The sequence below is a fragment of the Herpailurus yagouaroundi genome, unplaced genomic scaffold, assembly GCF_014898765.1.
Source record: "Herpailurus yagouaroundi ecotype Mexico unplaced genomic scaffold, PumYag 159, whole genome shotgun sequence".
NCBI classification, from domain to species: domain Eukaryota; kingdom Metazoa; phylum Chordata; class Mammalia; order Carnivora; family Felidae; genus Herpailurus; species Herpailurus yagouaroundi.
Genome location: NW_024412400.1, coordinates 69,165,710 through 69,181,756, shown reverse-complemented (window position 1 = coordinate 69,181,756; position 16,047 = coordinate 69,165,710). Strand labels below are relative to the sequence as shown.

Here is a 16,047-nt window from a genome sequence, read left to right as displayed (position 1 = left end):
TACCTTGTAACACATTTGGTTCCCCAAATGCTTTGTAACTTCTCTTTTCTTTAATACGAATCTTAGTTGTGTGAAAATAATACAAAGGGTTCCTATGGACTTGTTACCTAGTTTTCCCCGATGGTGATATCTTGGAAAACTATATAGCACAATGTCACAACCAGGATATTGGCAACAATACAATCAAGACACAGAACATTTTCAACACTACAAGGCCTCTCCTGCTGCCTTTTTATCACCATATCCACTTTACCCCTGACAATCACACTTCTCCTCATATACTGGCAACCCCTAATCTTTCCTCCATTTCTATATTCTTTTCATTTCAAAGAGTATTTTATTGGCACAAATGTATAGCATATACCCTCTCTCTTTTTGTGTTTTTTTTTTTTTTTATAACTTAGCATGATTTCCTCAATATTTGTTAGGTTGTTGTTTGTATCTATAGATTATTACTTTGTATTGCTGAATAATTTTACAGAGTATGAATGTGCCACAGTTTTTTTAACCACACATCCATTAATGGACATCTGGGTTGTTTCTAGGTTTTTACTGGTATGAATAAAGCTGCTATAAATATGCATGTGTACAGGTTTTTTTCTGTCAACATTGGTTTTCATTTCTCTAAAATAAATGCCCAGGAGTGCAGTGGTTGTATAGTATATGGTAATGACAAGTTTAGCTATGTAAGTAATTTCTATTTTCCAGAATGGCTGTACCAGTTTACATTCCCAACTGCAATGTATGAATCATCAAGTTGTACATTCATGTCAGTATTTGGCATTGCCAGGATTTTTAATTTTAGCCATTTTGATACATATGTAGTTATTAAATCCATTGGGGATTTAATAGCATTTCCCTAAATGGCTAATGATAAACATTTTTTCATTTGCTTACTTGACATGTGTATATCCTCATTTGTGAAACATCTATTCACATATTTCTTTTTATTTTTTATTAAACATTTTTTTAATGTTTATTTTTTTGAGATAGGGAGAGAGAGAGAGCAAGAGAGAGAGCGAGCACACATGAACAGGGTTGGGGCAGAAGGAGAGAGAGAAAGAATCCCAAGCAGGCTCCATGATGCCAGCACAGAGTTTTCTGTGGGGCTTGAACCCACATTATCGTTCAGCTATGGATTTGTTCATAGTTTGAGTTTGTGAGACAGAATAGTATTGATGATGTTAATCCATGGGCAATTATTAGGGCTGTTGCTGCCATATAGCTTCATGGTGTTTGATAAGAACCGCCACAATGGCTTATGGATGAGTATGCGATTAGGGATTTTAGATCTGTTTGGCGTAGGCACATAGAGCTTGTTATAATTATTCTTGATAGGGATAATATTAGGAAAGGGATGCAATTTGGTCTGTTAGTGGATTAAGTAATATTGTAATATGTATTATTCCATACCCACCTAGTTTCAGGAACACAGCGGCAAGTACTATCGATCCAGCAATAGAGGTTTCTACATGTGCTTTGGGTAATCAGAGATGTAATCCATATAGAGGTTTTGTTTTGTTTTTTTTTTTTTAATTTTTTTTTCAACGTTTATTTATTTTTGGGACCGAGAGAGACAGAGCATGAACGGGGGAGGGGCAGAGAGAGAGGGAGACACAGAATCGGAAACAGGCTCCAGGCTCTGAGCCATCAGCCCAGAGCCTGACGCGGGGCTCGAACTCACGGACCGCGAGATCGTGACCTGGCTGAAGTCGGACGCTTAACTGACTGCGCCACCCAGGCGCCCCAATATAGAGGTATTTTTACTATAAATACTATTATACAAGCTAATCAAAGGAAGATATTAGATCAAGTGGTTGAGATTGGTTCAGTTCAGTATTGTGTGATTAGAAAATTTAGGGACCCTGATGCGTTTTGGAGATATACTAAAGCGACTAGTAGAAGTAATGAACCTACTAGGGTGTAGAATAGAAAGTAAAGGCCTGCGTTTAGTCGTTCTGTTTGATTACCTCATTGGGTGATAATAATCAGAGTGGGCACTAGTTTGGCTTCAAATAAAATATAGAACATAATTAGCTCGATGGCAGTAAAGGTTATAATTAGGAATAGTTGTAAAAGGGTGAGTATTGTGATGTATAGTTTTTTGGGGCTAGGGTTTCTTTTGATAAGTGTGATTAGCTGGCTGTAAGTATTAGTGGTAGGAGTCATGCTGTTAACGCCAGGAGGGTTGAAGCACGTGGGGCTGCATGAGACCATGATCTGAGCTGAAACCAAGAGTCAGACACTTAACCAACTAAGCCACCTATGAATACATAAATACATGAATAGGGATTCATGTATTCCTAATTGAATTTTTCTAACTATACTTTGTGGGGTTTTTTTTATTGTTGAGTTTTGAGAGTTTATTATATATTCTAAATTCTAGTCCTTTGTGAGATATGTGCTTTGCAAGTATTCTTGTTCAGTTTTTCTTTTCTTCTTCTTAACAGTCTTGCACAATTTTGTGCAATTACAACTCATCAGTTTTTTCTTCTTTTTTTTAATGTTTATTTTTGAGAGAGAGAGAGAAAGAGCTGGGGAGGGGCAGAGACAGAGAGAAACAGGATCTGAAGCAGGCTCTGTGCTGACAGCGGAGAGCCTAGTGTAGGGCTTGAACTCCTGAACTGTGAGATCGTGACCTGAGCTGAAGTCATATGCTTAAACCGACTGAGCCACTCAGGGGCCCCAATTCTTTCTTCCTTTCTTTCTTAGATTTCATTTTTAAGTAATCTCTACATTCAACATGGGACTCGAACTTACAACCTCAAGGTCAACAGTCATGTGCTCTACCAACTGAGCCAGCCAGGTGCCCAATTCATCAATTTTTCTTTTACACATTGTGTGTTTGGTGTCAAGTCTAAGAACTCTTCGCCTATCCCTATATCCCAAAATTTTTTCTCCAGTTTGTTCCAAAAGTTTTATAATTTTATATTTTGCATTTGGATTTGTACTTTATTTTGAGTTAAGTTTTGTATAGATTTCAGATTTAGATTGTGTGTGTATGTATTTTACAAATATATATGTCTATGAGATGTCCATTTTTTTCCATTGAATTGCTTTCTCATATTCATCAAAAATTATATTTGTGTGACTCTCTTTCTGGGTTCCCTGTTCTGTTGTACTGATTGATATGTCTATCTCTCTACCAATACCACATGGTCTTGATTTTTATAGCTGTATAATAAATCTTGAAATTGAGTAGAATGATTCCTACCACTTTATTTTTTTTCCAAAATTGTGGTAGTTATTTTAGTTTATTCACCTTTCCATATATATATTAGAATAATATTTTCTATATTTACTGAAAATTTTTATGGGATTTTGAAAGTAAATACATTAAAGTTGTATAGCAATATGGTGAGAATTGACATCTTAACCATATTGAGTTTTCCTACTCATGAGTTTGATGTATTGGTCCACTTTTCTAAAAAAATTTTTTCATTAGTGTTTTGTAGATATCAATATACAGAATCTTTGCATGTTTTGTTAGCCATCCATCTCAGTATTTCATATTTTTTGAGTGATTACAAATAAATTACATTTTTAATTTTAGTTTTTATGTCTGTGTTCATTTGAGGTATGCATAAATGCAATTTATTTTTTAAAATGTTTATCTTATATTCTGCCACCTTGCTTAACCTACTTATTAGTTGTAGGATTTTGTTTTTTGCAGACTTCTTAAAATTTTATACAAAATATGACAATTAAGTCATCTGCAAAAGGGACACTTCTGTCTCCTCCTTCCTCAGGTACAGGTTCTTTTCTTTTTTGCCTTCTGTGGCTGAACTTCAGGCTTTATGTTGGATGAGAGTGGTGAGAGCAAAAATCCATGAAGTGTTCTCAGTTTTAGGGAGAAACCATTAATTTTTTCTGCATTAAATGTAATGTTGGTGGGGTTTTTTTTTTGTATTCTTTTTATTAAGTTGAGGAAATTTTCCTCTATTGTCATCGTAAATGGGTTTTGAATTTTGTCAATTGCTTTTTCTGCATGGATTTATAAGATCATGTGATTTTTCTTCTTTAGTCAATTAATTTGTCAAATCACCATCATTAATTTTCAAATATTGAACTGTTTTTGCATCTTTGGAATAAACTTTGCTTGGTCATGGTGTATAATTCCTTTTTACAGTGCTGAATTTTACTTACTAATATTTAGTTAAGAAAATTTTCTTACGTACTCATGATGGATATTGAAGTCCTCTCCATTCTATTTTCCAAAAGTGAATGTGTAGAATTAGTGATAATTCTTTAACTTTTTGGTAGAATTCTACAGTGTAATCTTCTGAGCATGGAGATTTCTTTATCTGGGAGCTTTTAAATTATGACTTCAATTTTCTTAATTGTTAGAGTATTATTTAAATTATCTCATGATGGGTATGTTGTTGTAGTTTGTATTTTGAGGAATTGGTCCATTTCACCTAAGCTATCAAATTTATTTGTGTATACAGAGTGTGCAGTGATCCTATTTTACTTCTAGTTTTGGTAATTTGTATCTTTTTTCTTTTGTTCTCTGTCAGTCTTGCTCAAAGTTTGCCAATTATTGACTTTTTCAAAGTACCAATTCTTATTTTCATTAATTTTCTTATTGTTTTTCATTTTCATTTTCATTTATTTCTGTTTGATTTCCTTTCTTCTGGTTGTTTTGGGTGTGTTTTGGTTTTCTTTTTCTATATTCTGGAAGTGAGAGTTTAGATTATTGATTTGAGACTTCCTCTTGTCTAGTGCATATATTTAGTGCTATACATTTTTCCCCAGCACTGCTTTAGCTGTGTCTCTCAAATTTTGATTTGTTCTATTTTCATATTAATTCAGTTCAATGGGTTTTTCAACCCATTTGCTTTTTAACAATGAATTTTTAGAAATTTGTTGTCTAGTTTCTAAGTTTTTAGAAATTTTCCTGTTCTGGTTCTGTTAGAGATTTCTGTTTTGACTCCATTGTGGTAGAGGAACATACTTTATATGATTTCAGTTCTTTTAAGCTTTTTGAGATGTGTTTTATAGTCCAGGATTTAGCCTCGCTTGGTGTATGTTCTGTGGGCACTTGAAGAAAATGTGTATTCTGCACTTTTTGGGTAGGCTGCTCTGTAAGTGTTGATTAGATACTGTTGCTTGATGGTGCTTTTAAGATGATTTTGTATTTAGCTGTTCTTTTAATTGTTGGGTGACAGGTGTTGAAGTTTCCAATAATAATTGTGTGTTTGTCTATTTCTATGCATTCTATACATTTGCTTCATATTTTTGTAGCTCTCTTGTTTGGTGCACACACATTTAGGATTGCTGTGTCTTGCTGGTAGATGGACCACTTTATCTATGTGATGTTTCTCTCCATCTCTTTCCTTTGAAGCCTACCTGATTAGACATCGATATAGTCATTTCTATTATCTTTGATTGTTTATATTATATATCCATGACCATCCTTTACTTTTAAACCTGCCTGAAGTGTTATATTTGAAGGGAGTTTCTTATAGGTAACATATACTTGGTTCATGTTTATTAATCCATTCTGCCAATTTATATCTTTTATTTAGTACATTTAGAAAATTTACATTTAATATAATTTTGATATGTTAGGCCTATAATTTATCATGTTATTAATTTGTTGTTGTTTTTCTGTTTGTTCACCAGGTTTTTTTGTTTGTTTCTTTTTCCTATTCTCTTATGGGTTGCTTGAACAATTTTTTAGAATTCTATTTTTATCTATCTTGAGTGTTTTTGAGTATATTTCCTTTTATAGTTTTTTAGTGGTTGATGTAGGTTTCTATATATATATATATATTCCATATATATATATTCCATATATATATATTCCATATATATATATATATATATATATATAACTTATCAAAGCCTGCTGTTTATTTAATTTCACCAAATAGAGCAAAACATAGAAACCTTAGCTCCTTTTATATGTTTACCCTCCCTAATTAGAATATAATTGTCTACATCTAGATCTACATCAAACATTGCTATAATATTTGCTTTCAACTGTAAACGTTATTTAGAACACTTAAAATGAAAAGGTTCATCTATTGCTTCTCACATTTTTGTTTTACATGACCTTTTTTCCTTCTTATGTTCTAAAGTTTCTTCTTTTATAGCTTTCTCACAGTTTGTAGAACTTCCTCTAACCATTTATTAGGGTAGGTATACTGGCAACCCAAGCTATGAATATTTCTGAAATTCAAAGTGTCATCATCTCCCCTTTATTCCTAAGGAATATTTTCACTAGATATAGGATTCTGGGTTGAAAGTTCTTTTCTTTCAGTACTTAAAACATTTTAATATTTTTTTTAAGTTGATTTATTTTTTGGGAGAGAGAGAGAGAGAAAGAAAGAGAGAGAGAGAGAACCAGCAGGAGAGGCTGAGAGAGAGAGAGAGGGACGGAGGATCTGAATTGGGCTTTGTGCTGACAGCAGAGAGCCCAATGTGGAGCTCGAACTCATGAGCCAGCCATGAGATCATGACCTGAGCCAAAAGCGGATGCTTAACCAACTGAGTCACCCAGGCACCCTGTCAGCACTTAAAACATTTTATACCATTTCCTTCTGGTCTCAGTAGTTTCTAGTGAGAAATCTAGTGTAATTTGAATTGTATTTCTTTTCCCCTACACGTAAGGTGTCATTTCTCTCTCAATACTTTCAAGATTTTTTTTTACCCTTCATCTATAGTTCTCAAGAGTTTAACTATTATTTGTATTGGTATGCAATTCTTTGAGAACAGGGTTTGATTGGGCTTTTTTTTCCCCCTATGTCTGTTGGCATTTGGGGGTTACTGGTTTTCTTAGCTCTAAATCTGGGATATGTGAGACAAAAAGAAAACCAATTATAACTGTGTTATATCTTGGGTCCCAAGGTTCCTAATTAATCTATGTTCTCTCCCCCTTTCAGGGTCTATTATGTCTGCTTTATATGTAATGTTTATTTTTTTTAATTGTCTACAGTATTTTAATTGTTTTAATAAAAAGAGGAATAAAAAAAAACCACCCACTACTCCATATTCTTGGAACTAAAAGTACTTCTGTAATATTGTCTTAAAAGTCATATTCTTGTATATCCATGTTACTCCAGGGACCTATTACAGAACAGGCCAAAAATAGTAAATGTACTAAAAGAAACATGTTTTGTTGTTAGCTTAACTATAATGATTAGTGTATATGTGACTACTTTGAATATTTTTGTTTAACAGCGCTACCTGCTCAAGACATGTGAATAGAAAAGCAAACAAACAAAAATAAAATTTATTCTAAAATACTAAGGTTTATGCTATATAATGGTGTAAAGCTTCTGCTAAATTTTTTTGATAAGGTAATTATCCTTATATATATGTGGCATTTCTCTCATGCATATTATATTTTCCTTCTCAGGATATTTTTTATATCTTTTTTTTCAATTTCACATCATTTTGTTAACAATTATGTCTTTTAATGCTAGTTATTTAAATGAACAGATTTCTCGTTTATTGCTTTCTCCGGCCTCTATGCATCTGTAGCCAGCATCTTGCCTTAGATCTTTGTTTTCCTACAGAAAAAGGGTGATATGGGCTTTAGAATCAAACTGATTGGGAATTGGAATTCTTGCTTGTAACCTGGATTGTATAAACTTGAGCAAATCATTAGTCTTTCTGAGCCTTGCCTCGTGTAAAATGCCAATAATAATATTATGACACTATATCTTGTTAAGAAAACTGTTTGTGAAAGCAGGGAGCCTGTGCCTACAACACACTAGAGGCCATACAAATGTTAGTTTTCTTTTTTTTTTCTGTCTCTCTCTCTTAATTAAATAAATGTAAGTAAATGAAAAGCAACTTTCTTATATGTACATGTTTTAGGTTAATAAATCTCCCTTTCCCCCCCATCATTTTGTTACCCTTAACACACTTACACTGGAAGATCCCTACATTTCGATTTTGTTTTCTCTATTAGTTTCTGCGTTTTATCCTCAGTTTCTGCTCTCTCTTATAACAGCTTAATATCCAGTTTATCTAAAATCTCTTTCTACTTTATTAATTTTTTTTCAACGTTTATTTATTTTTGGGACATAGAGAGACAGAGCATGAACGGGGGAGGAGCAGAGAGAGAGGAAGACACAGAATCAGAAACAGGCTCCAGGCTCTGAGCCATCAGCCCAGAGCCTGACGCGGGGCTCGAACTCACGGACCGTGAGATCGTGACCTGGCTGAAGTCGGACGCTTAACCGACTGCGCCACCCAGGCGCCCCTCTTTCTACTTTATTAAGTAGATAGGAAGATATGACTTAGTATTAATCCTATAATTGTAATATATTTGTACATTTGACACAAAGACGGTTATATGTGATATAGTAGAAAGGACAGGAATTTAAAGGATTAAAAATTTTATGTATATTATGATAACTAGGTCATAAAAAGATAGCCCTGGACTTGCCAGATCAAAAGTTATCAGTGGTTGTTTCTCTTGTCTAAACTTTCTACTGCGGTAGATGGGGGGGGGGGGGGAAGGAAAACTTAATATTTCAACATAGAAATTAGGTTTTTCAAAGTAGTGTTTTGTAACAATGGATCTTTATTCAAAAGTATTTTTGTAAAACATTAGTAATAATTACATATTCTTTCCACACCCAGGGTATATGTTCATTTGTGCTTAAGCATGAGAAATAAATTAATTTCACAAATAAGAGTGATGTCTTCCATTAATGACAAGTAGTCACTAAAATTTTAGTGCCCAAGGACCATTTTATAAAATCTAAATATGTTGTTGATGGCAGAACAAAAAACACTGACACTTGGAGAGATGAGAGGCAGAACACTTTGTTACTTACAGCTCTGAACAAGAGAAAGCCAGCAGGCAGGGCCAAGCAGGGAATAGTGTAGGGACAGGGTAACAGCAAGCTGGAGCTCTGAGGGCACCCTATGGATAGCAAGTGGTATAGGGTTAACTGGGGTTCCTGAGCTCCCTGTTGATTGGCTGGTCTGAATAATTTCTTGGTCTCTGGGGCATAGGGACGGTCCCTACTTGTCTGATACCTGGCCTTAGGATGATTAAGGCAGACAGGTGCACAGTGGCCTGGAGCTTGAGGGCCTGATAAAGAGGTGGCTGGAATGAATAAGTCATGGAAATAAAAGGAACAGCATAAGGAATATAGTTGGTGATATTGTAAATGTTTTGTATGGTGACAGATGGTAGCTACACTTGTGATACGCATTGATTGCATAATGTATAAAGTTGTCAATCACTGTTGTACACCTAAAAGTAATGTAACATTACAGTATTGTGTGTCAACTGTGCTCAAATTAATTGTTTTAAAAAAGAAGTGGTTTGGTATATACTTAATCAGCTGCTCAAGAAGGGACACTAACCTGCGGTAGCCAGGGCCTCAAAACTGGGTCAAGACAACATATAAAAAATTATATAAAAGGACCTGTCTGGTTCAGTAGCAGGGACTGATTTCCATGATTCTTTGTGCTTCTCTGTTGAAAATACCATTGTGTACATGATAATATTCAGTAGATATGACTATTATAAATGAAATTTGGGGCTTATTTACCTATCTATTTATTTACTGATTTGTACTCACTGTTGCTTGGTGTTTGTGTGATAATATATTTTTATGTATTGGTGAAGGATCTAATTTAATTCTTCCCTCTGCTCCCAAGATTACCAGGAATATAATAGTCACAGCTTTAATAGAAAACTAAGTTATAAAGAAAACTTTTGATGAGGTCAGGTGTGCTTTGAATAGCATTCAAAACAAAAAGAAAAGTAAAATTAAAATATTTTATCACTTGAATGTTTCCAATTGTCACAATTCTCCTTGACTTTTGCTAAATAATGATTGTTCTTCACTGAATAGCTTCCACCTGTGAAAACCTCTTGAAATGCTAAGTTTGAATTTTGATAGACTTGTTTGTTTTCCTTATTTTGTATTGAGGTTTTGGAAAATAAATTTAAGTGAAAAGTTCTCTAAGTGACACTCTCTTATCTGTGTGATTGAAATGGCTGTATTTTAGAAAAGACGGTCTGGTCATTTCAGTAGTCTTTATGCACTAATCTGTTGGCTGTAGAATAACTCCAAGAGAATGCTATACAGTTGATTGAGGAGCTGGTCAGAGAAAACAGATTGATTGCACAGGTGTCCAAAGCCTTGGTGGTTTCAGGTGCTATTTTTTTTTTTTCAGTCATTAAGCCCATAAAGCTTTGTATTGGCTACTCATTGTTGAAATACCTCATACACATTTGTGAAGGCCAAAACTACTGATGTGGGCCAAAATTGTGGGTAGCTGCCTGGATGAGGATTCTTTTATATAATTGTGAAGTATATGGCACATAACAGATAAAGGAAAGGGGTCAAAAATGCTAAGAAAATGTTGAGAATAAACACTAGTATTGCTTTCTTTCTTCTCTCGTTTTCCCTCTCTTTACCCTTTGCCTTCCTACAACCTATTTCCTAATAAATCATGATGATAATAACAATGGCAATGCATTTGAACGAACAACTATGTAATCCTGTAAAACTACATATTAGTTATCAAGTGGATTAACTGTAGAATTTTTATAGAGGTATTTTCTGTTGACTTCAAGAGAAGGATAAAATGGATTTCTCTGAAGTGGCACAGAAATCTGATATTATGCTGAAAAAGAAAGTCTATACCATACTATTGCAAATGTTCTTCATTATTTTGTCCAGGGAATTAGATTTTTCTGATGTAAAGCCCATTGCTGGAGAAAGCTACACTAGGGATCACTTCTGCTGAAGGAATAAAATGAGTTTATGGAAAAATTTGAAACTCTATTAAAGGATTTGTCTGCATTGTATAGTGTCAGCTATTAAAAACTTTATCAGTGAAATGCATATAGTATATATTAGGAATAAAATGCCCTTTTGTATATATTAAGTAAAAATAGCCTAGATAAAATAGAGACCTACTAAACAAGAAATGTAGATTTAAATAACATCATTCTTGTTCCAAATATAATAAAGATATACAAACTAGCCTTTAGTCCTTAAATGTAATGCTTCCTAAGCACTATATTTTGTATATTTGATTTTTAAAACTATACTAATTTCCAGTGAGAACTGATACCGATTCCTTTTCTTCTCCTATAGGTCATGAAACGTAACCATGTGACTGAGTGACCTCCTATGTAAGATTGTAACATTAATGAATAGGACTCTTTCTCATTAAGTTATAAATGCCCCTGGTTGCCTTAGCATGCATCATTTCTCAATATACTTATTTTTAAAAATATTGTTTGATGTTTATTTTGAGAGAGGGAGAGCACAAGCAGGGGAGGAACAGAGACAGGGAAACAGAATCCGAAACAGGCCCCAGGCTCCAAGTTGTCAGCACAGAGCCCGATGCGTGTCTCAAACCCACGAATCCATGAGATCATGACCTTAGCTGAAGTCAGACACTTACCCGACTGAGCCACCCAGGTGCCCACTAAATATACTTATATAATGATTCGATTAGGAACCTGTTTAAATTAAATATTTTTTTTTCCACTTTGCTATCCAGTTAAAGATCTTGAAGGGGAAAAGTCCCTGGAAATTTCTGTTAGCCTTTCTAAGACTGAGTTATAAGAATGAGCTTCTTCTCATGTCCCTCCCCCCACCCATTATTATAAAATTAGAAAAAAAAACAATTGGCTTTATATCAAAGACACAGGCAATTATATTCTCTCCTTTAAGCCCTAATGAAACTTTAGTCAGTTAAAACTCGTTGATATTATACACTCTCTAGCCATTTTTTTTATTTATTTAAAAAAATTTTTTTAACATTTATTTATTTTTGAGACAGAGAGAGACAGAGCATGAACGGGGGAGGGGCAGAGAGAGAGGGAGACACAGAATCCGAAGCAGGCTCCAGGCTCTGAGCCATCAGCCCAGAGCCGGACGTGGGGCTCGAACTCATGGACCGCGAGATCATGACCTGAGTTGAAGTCGGACGTTTAACCGACTGAGCCACCCAGGCGCCCCTCTAGCCATTTTTAAGGAAGTGGTTTAGATGAATAAATCAGGTTTGATCTCTTTGCAGTGTTGTGGCTTCTTCATGTAAGTCTGAAAATATGCATTTTGCCTGTAATTCCTTCTGGATTTAAATAAGATTCTGTTGAGTGTGGTTGTGCATCATTGATCAGAGTTGGGAAAAATTGGATTAAATTCTCACTAAACTTCAAATTCTCAAGGCCAGATAGCCATTGCATTTCTTGCATCATATCAACCACTTAACATGCCCAATGGAGACGTGCCCAATAACTTGTTACTTGTATTTCAATGAAGATGGGTTATACCCAACTTTGGTGATTGGTGCCATAAATTGCAAATAACTAGTACTTAGATCTCCCAGCCAGACTTCTTGCAATATGTCAATGTTTTCAAGAGTCAGGAAATGAGGCATCCTAAAATAGAAACCAAATTGCTCACATCTATTGAGAAATTGATTTTGAGGTTTCCATAGCTTTTCAGTGAAGACTTAGAATGCTCTTAACTTAACAGGCAATATAGTTTAGAGACAGAATACGACTGAGGAATTTCTTTCATTATAAAATCAGAAGGCTACTAAAACCACTGAGACATTAGGGCTTTATGTTTTAGACAAAATAACTATAGCAGTCTGTGTGTTGGATTCACAATCCTGGGTGAAATTTACTCAGAAAAGAAATTACCAGATGGCTTAAATAATTTTCCATAATTTTAGAAGTATGAAGATATCCTTATAGTGTAATATAAGTGTGAAGAAGATTCCAAAACTTTAGCATGCGCTTCTGCATATATAAGAAATGGAGTGATAAGAGCTTATCTAACTTAGGCTATATTGACACATCCTTTGTGTGCTTGGTGGAGATGTTAAAGTATTACAGGATATTTATATGTGCTAATAAATGTATTATTTAAATCTGCATCTGCCCACATATTCACCACACAATAAACAGAAAGCAAAGGAGCTATCACTGTGAATTACCTTCCTCTTTCATGGAAATCCAGATTTGTTGAAATGTGATGTTCAATTTTATCTGATACCATAGGGATATATTTTGATGGAAAGCTCTAAAGATGTGAAAATGTTACACAATAAAATTTAAATCAGGTTATTTATTTGGTTTTATCTGCAGAATGAGGTGATAAGTAGTGACTCAATGTATGAAATCCAGTACAATGAAAAAAATAATATAAAAACCTTCAAAATAAACTCTAGGTAAAGGGATATCATTTTTTCGCTCTTCTACTTTTGTTTATTATCAAAAAACTACAAGACTAAATTAGAGATGCTTTTGTCTCCTGAGAATTGCCTTGTTGAGTCACTCAAGTATGTATTCTACCCCGTTTTCAGAATTATAAAGATTGCTGTATTAGTCATTTTGAGGGTGATATAAAGACTGTGTAATATAATGATTAAGATTAATGATCTGAAAAGATAGGAATTACTAAAAAAACTCCCTGGCAGACCATGCATGAATAACGTATTGATTTGTTTTTAATGTTACTCAGCATTTAAAATTCTATACCATCTTTTTGAATGCTAAAAGAATAAAATACAGTTTTGAGTCTAAATATGAAACTTGCAATTTCAAGTATAGCTAAATTATCTTACAGCTGTGACAACAGTGCATTACAATAGTGTATTTCCAGAACTACCCAGGAACTATTTTGCTGTCTCAATCTGAATCACTTTTGTAATTGAAAAGCAAATACAAAAACAAACAAAACCAGTTGTGCCTTTTATAATGAGGAGATAGACTTTTCCAGGGTTTATGCTATTCCAAGGGAATGGACTCCTGCCTATGCTGTCTCCCAGTACTCATCGTAATTGTTTATTTTGTTTTAAAGTTTTTATTTAAATTCCAGTTAGTTAACATTCCAGTCAGTGTAGTATTAGTCTCAGGTGTACAATATAGTGATTCAGCACTTCAGTACAACACCCAGTGCTCATCACAGCAAGTGCCCTCCTTAATCCCCATCACTATTTCATCCATCCCCCCACCCACCTCCCTTCTGGCAACCATCAGCTGTTCTCTATAGTTAAGAGGCTGTTTCTTGGTTTGCGCTTCTCTCCCTCTCTCTCTCTCTCTCTCTCTCTCCCCCCTCCCCTTTGCTGGTTTGTTTTGTTTCTTAAATTCCACATGTGAGTGAAATCGTATGGTATTTGTCTTTCTCTGACTTATTTCACTTTTATCTTTCTGTGACTTATTTCACTTTTGTCTTTTCTGACTTGTTTCACTTAGTATAATACTCTCTAGCTCCATCCACATTGTTGCAAATGGCAAGATTTCATTCTTTTTTTATGGCTGGATAATATTCCATTGTATATATACACCTCATCTTCCTTATAAATTAACCAGTCAGTGGACACTTGTGCTATTTCCATAGTTTGACTTGTAGATAATGCTGCTATAATATCAGGTTGCATGTATCCCTTTGAATTTGTAGTTTTGTATCTTTTGGGAAAATATCTAATATTTCAATTGCTGGATCATAGGGTAGTTCTATTTTTAACTTCTTGGGGGAAATTCCATACTGTTTCCCAGAATGCCTGTACCAGTTTGTATTCGCAACAATAGTGCAAGAGGGTTCCCCTATCTCCACATCCTCACCAACGCCTGTTGTTTCTTGTGCTCTTAAGTTCAGCCATTTTGACAGGTGTGAGGTGATGTCTCATCAAGGTTTTGATTTTTATTTCCCTGATGATGAGTTATTTTAACATCTTTTCATGCGTCTGTTGGCCATCTGGATGTCTTCTTTGGAAAAATGTCTATGTCTTCTGCCCATTTTTTAAATTGGATTATTCATTTTTTTGGGTATTGAGTTTGATCAATTCTTTAAAGATCTTGGATACTAAACCTTTTTCAGATATGTTATTGGAAAATATCTTCTCCCATTCTGTAGGTAGCCTTTTAGTTTTGGTTGTTTCCTTCACTGTGCAGAAGCTTTTTGTTTTGGTGAAGTACCAATAGTTTATTTTTGCTTTGTTTCCCTTTCCTCAAGAGATATATCTAGAAAGAAGTTTCTAAGTCTGATATCAAAGAGGCTACTGCCTGTGTTCTCTCAGATTTTTATGATTTCATACACATTCAATGCAATCCCTATCACAATACCAATAGCATTTTTTACAGAACTAGAACCAACAACCCTAAACTTTGTATGGAACCACATAAGACCCCAGAAAATAGCAACCTGGAAAAAGAAATCCAAAGCTGGAGTCATCACAATTGTGGACTTCAACTTATATTACAAAGCTGTAGTTATCAAGACACCATGGTACTGGCACAAAAATAGGCACATAGATCAATGGAACAGAATAGAAAACCCAGAAATAAAACCACATCAGTATGGTCAATTAGTCTTTGACAAAGCAGGTAAGAATATCCAATGGGAAAAAGATAGTCTCTTCAACAAATGGTGTTGGGAAAACTGGACAGAAACATGCAGAAGAATGAAACTGGACCACTTTTTTACACCATACACAAAAATAAATTCTAAATAGATCAAAGACTTAAATGTGAGACAGGAAACCATGGGAATTGTTTAATGAGGCTTTTAGTAGTTCCCTGCTTGCTGAACTTTCACCTCAGGCTCAGCCTTTGATGGGTGACTGAAATCCTTGCTTAGGGCACTGTGAAGAGGGACAGTTTTGCTCCCATGGGGATGGAAATTTAATTCCAAACTATATTTGGCTCAGACTGATTTCTCAGCTACTAACCCTAAAAGTTTCTTGTTTACAAGATACACAGTGAAATGGAAAGGGATGTGATTACTGCGGGATAGCATTGCTACTGAAAAATTCAGACATGAAGGCACAAGGCATTAATACTGATATCACCACAGTAAACTTAACCTTGACACTCCAGGTTTAGCAGAAATTACAAATGCGAGAACCAACACATGAAAGCATGTCATACAATGAATGTTAATACCAATGAACTTTTTTTTAATGCTACACATACACCTTATTACTTAGTACTGCCACAGTTTTTTCAGTTATTGGTTTTATCATGTTACTTCCTATATCAAACACCTCTCTAATTCTTCTCATGTGCTGCAGGACTACTTTGTAACACTGTAGAAAGAACAG

At 34.6% G+C, this 16,047-nt stretch overlaps 1 long non-coding RNA gene across 1 annotated transcript; it reads left to right on the top strand.

Moving 5' to 3' along the window:
* The first annotated feature begins 1,475 nt into the window (after window positions 1-1,475).
* LOC121033363 (uncharacterized) lies at window positions 1,476-2,169 on the top strand. The gene is made up of 2 exons (XR_005791853.1): window positions 1,476-1,510; window positions 1,758-2,169. It is a non-coding gene; the product is annotated as an uncharacterized LOC121033363 (long non-coding RNA).
* Window positions 2,170-16,047: the final 13,878 nt, after the last annotated feature.